This window comes from Acipenser ruthenus, chromosome 51, assembly GCF_902713425.1.
Source record: "Acipenser ruthenus chromosome 51, fAciRut3.2 maternal haplotype, whole genome shotgun sequence".
Classification (NCBI taxonomy): domain Eukaryota; kingdom Metazoa; phylum Chordata; class Actinopteri; order Acipenseriformes; family Acipenseridae; genus Acipenser; species Acipenser ruthenus.
Genome location: NC_081239.1, coordinates 5,646,657 through 5,651,478, shown reverse-complemented (window position 1 = coordinate 5,651,478; position 4,822 = coordinate 5,646,657).

Sequence of the window (4,822 nt, the reverse complement as noted above, 5' to 3'; positions counted from 1 at the left end):
ACATTTTAACACGTAGTCACGTGATCATTTCATTTCTCGTAATTACGTGTTACCTTGCCACGTATATACGTGATCATTTTTTTTAACACGTAGTTCCGTGACGGTTCTCTATATACGTGTTTTTTTTATTATTTTATTTTTATTTATTTATTTATTTTTGTAAGGTAGCAATGCGCTTCAGTAATATCTGTAATTAGAGAACCGCTTCGCTGAACCGGGCAGCTGTGAAAGGGAGACTTTAAGGGCGCGTTCACGGAGATCATTCTGTGCAGAATCTGACCAGTTCATATTAGATCATCGGATAAACTGGTCAGATTCTGCACAGAATGATCTCCGTGAACGCACCGTGAGTCTGTCTTTATTCACTTCAATGCGCAAGCGCAGCTTTAAATAGAGAGATGGACGCTGGGAAATGCAGTCTTTCTTTATTCCCTTCAGTGCGCAGGCGCAGCTGTGAGCAGGGGGTGTAGGGATATATAAATATAGTCCTGTAGGTCTAAAGCTGTGTTCATGAATATATCACCACTTCATGGGCGGCTGAAGGACTCCACTTCATCTAGAGCCTCACAACGCACCCAAGGCGTGGTGATATTACCTCATGATAACACACACACACACACCCTGTCCAAAGACATGAAACAAACATACATGGGGCTATATTTTAATTCAAAATCCATACATCCATAACTTTAATTATTTATCTAAATAATCTCACAGCTAATTCTTTACAAATGAATCGTTTCTACATTTCTCGGAGTGCTAAGTAGTGTGGTGTTATAGTTTAACATATGAATTATCAGTGCTATTTGAGTATTTAAAATATGGTTCTCTTCAAAATTAAAATGTCAGCAACGGTGTGTTAATTAAACGAAGCACCTGACACCGCTCGGAACTTTTGCATTTTTAAATCCTAACGGTCTCTGCTCAGCGGAGTGGAATGTTCAGGAGCCGGTTGCCTAGCAGCGTCTCCGCCTCCTTCTCTGCCCCGCCCCCTCTCTCCCTCTCTCGTTGCTTCAGCTCCACAGCAAAATCTCACGTGTTAAATCAGCTCTAATCGTGTTAAATTGAACACTCAGAAAGTGTCTATACTGTCTCACTCTACACAGTGTTAATTTTACACTTTTGAAAGTGTTAGCTTTTTAACACTTTAGCAGAGTTACTGTAACTCTGTAAATAGTTAAAAATGAACACTGGCCAACCCTGGTTATTGTTGCATTAACTCTACACTAGTGTAACGTGTTAACAATCAACTCCATCACAGTACATTTATACTCTGCCAGTTTTCTACCTTTCAACCCTGTAGGGTGTAAATATAAAATCAACTCTCACACTGTAACTTTCACTCTAATAGAGTTCACACTATAGGATGTAAACTTGAATTATAACCATTCCAGCCATATAATACCCCCTGTACCCCCCCAATGTGTTTGTGCCTTTAACATTAGTGTACTTACAACTAAAATAAACACAGCACAGAATCTGCTGTTATTTCTTTTAATCTCAACATGTACACCACATTCAACACGTGACATCACCCTGACTCATTTAACAGGTAAACATGACACAACTTGTGACAATGTGTTCTCTATCAGTATGATACAAAAACAGTCTGATGTACGGCCGATGGTAAAGCAGCACTTCTACACACATCAAAAACAAAATGCAAGTCATACAATGTGACAGTATGGGACAATGCATGTTCTCTCATCATCCGTGTCATACGAAAACTGTCTGTCATGAGGTCTATGGTAAACCAGGTCTTCTACACATATCACAGTGAATGCATCACTTATTTCTTCAATGCTGAATGCATTTAAGTGATCATCAAAACACAATGTAGCAACGTTCGAGGTCAAAAGAAAAGCTTGGTCATCTTTTCCAATCACATTAATGATCTTCTTGAATACAGGCATTTCACTTTCTGTACCTGAGCAAACAAACATACCAATGTGATACTCGCTTCCATAGTTCTTCACCCAACTAGATGTGGAAACATCAGAGTATAAACTTCAACGCAATATTTCAGTTAAAATATCACTACCCTCCAAACTGTTGATCATTTCCATTTTAATGGGACCAAACTGAAACCGTTGAAAATAAAAATTCTCCCAATGAAAAGCCAGATGATGCTGATGTTTCTTTGCTAAAGTCTCAGTGATGTTCTTAAAATTCTTAACAGAACTTTTGAAGAAGTTGTGTTTCCCTTCAAATCTCATGCACCATGTGTGTAGAAGTGGACCGATTCTGCAAACACACCTCGGATAATGTATCATGAAGTGGTGTTTGGGAATCAAGTTTCTATCTGGAAACAGAGACTTAAACAGTTTGTGGTGATCACAAATCAAATGCTTCAAATAATATGTCATACCATTTGTTACAATTGGTGAGAACACAATATTCACTGTGTCTGAAAAGGAGATTTGAATTCCTTCGGTTTCCAAAACTTTTAAATCATTTACAAATTTAGTATTTCATCAAATCCACATTTCTTTAAGTCATCTGAGTGAAAGAGAGCAACAAGATGAATATTCATCAACACAGAGTTCAATTTTGGTGGTAGGTTTCTTAAAATAAAATAAACACAGCCAAGTTTATGTATTCCCTTTTTGAGTCTAAAGGATTGGCAGTTTCAAAATCGTCATAGTAAAGCTGAATCTGTAGAGCATATTCTTGTTGTGAAAACAGACAATGATTTCTGAAGTATGAACCATCATTAAAGTCTTTGCAAGTACCTTCTTGATGTCCTCTTACCTGCTGGAAACTTTTACACACTTCACTGTTCTTATCATTTAATGGAACTTGACTGTACACACCAGGTGTTCCATCTCGGCGTACATCAAACCGCACTCCAAGAACAGGCTCAACTATTTCCCATTTTTCCTCAAAATACCTCTGCCACTTGACTCCTGTGTTCAAGAATGAGAAAGGATTTTCAAGCTGATCAAAACAATCCCCAATCTCACCTAGGTCTTGACCTTGAGTCTCTGATGAAATACTTTTTAGTACAGCTTCCCTTGCTTGAGCATGGATGTCATTCACAAGTTCTTCCATTGAACCAACCATAGATTGAACAGTACTTTCAGCAACTCCCGATGCCTGTAACTGAGCTACAACAGACCCACACATGTCCAGCAATTGCCTCATCTCAATAGGAACCTGAGTAGTAGGAGAGTCTGTACCGACTGACTGACAACATGAAGGTTCAACATCATTATTGCTCAAAGTCTCAACATTGTCAATGGTATTTGGAGTAACACAGTCACCATGTACACGAACCAAGTGCTTCTTAAAGCCAGAATAAGTGCCAAAAATGGAGGAACACTCAGGATCTCCGCATTTCAAACGCAATGTCCTTCTTGATGGAACTTAAAATGTTGACAAAGCAATGCACAACTTCTGTGGTGTACTTTACAAATGAAACAAGTCAACATCTTTAAGCCCAAAGATGTGTATCAATTCAAGTGTCTCTGTTAAGCAGCCTTGCTCTAATCTCCTTGACCCTTGGGCTCTCCTTTGCATTCCTTACACCAATATTATACACTGTGGTTTGAATGAACTGACAAACACACACATTGACACACACACTGACACACACACGCTGACGCACACACACGCACACACACACTGTCGCACACACACACTGACGCACACACACTGCCACACATATAAATTCTAAGTAGTAAAACTTGTATTTAGTAGAAAATGTTATATAATTGTTGCGCGTGTGTTGGAAAGGTAACCATACAAATAATGTGCGGTGTAATTCAGAATGTGCGTGACAACACTTCATTTCTCTTGTTAAATGTTTTTACCTTTATGGCAACGCATGAAGCTCTCCTCACGATATTGAGAGTCGTTCTTTTTCTACTTAGTAAGCAGACACTTACCCTAAATGACTATGAATTGACTCATCTGCATTGGTACGAACGCTTTTTTCCTCCTAAATCAGAACTGCATAGCAACGCAAGTCCTGAAAAGTACGGCAAACTCCTCGCGAGGAAAACTGCCCTGACTTGTGCGCGTGAACGCCGCCAGTGATCACTTATGTGTTTTTTATCTCGTCACTGGTGGCAGAAGGAACCATTTCAAAACCACAACACCCAAGCATCTGGGTGCCTCACTTGCAGCAACCAGAGTGGCACTTCAGTATTCAAACAGAAATCTTGATTTCAGATTTTGAGGTTGTTTTAGCCTGACAAACCGCTTTTTATTAAAGGGGTTTACAGAAATTCACATTAAACTTGTTTTAGACAGTGAATTTGGGGGAATCCATACCAAAATATAAAGCAGTTGCTCACTATATCAGCAGATTCTTGCAGTCCCTGATGTGATTGAATTGTACTTCCTGCAGTTAGTGAATCTGTACCCGATGATGGCTCTGGAGCGGAGGCTGGAAGTGCTTGTATTCCCATCAGAGGTGACTGTTTTTAATACTACCCAGCACATGTGAACTGCTGTGAGAAAGCTGCTTGGTTTCCAAACCCAGAATTGATTTCCATGACTGCAGAGATGGAGATAAGTCTCCTGTTGCACAGCAATGTCACCCATTCCAGGTTTTAAGAAGAGCTTGATTAGCTACAGTGTGCTGAACAAGCTCAAGTGTATTTTACTAAACCAGTGGGGGCCAAAACAGCAAACACTGCGATGCATTGTGGGGGGATCTCAACGCGATCCGCGATCCACCCGTCAGCTATGAGCAACAATTATTAGCGGGATTTAATATAATAGCGTCCGGTACGCAATAGCAATAATGAAACAAAACAACCACAACAACAAACACGAAACAGACGCTCTACGCGGTATCTTTCAGGCACATGCGCGC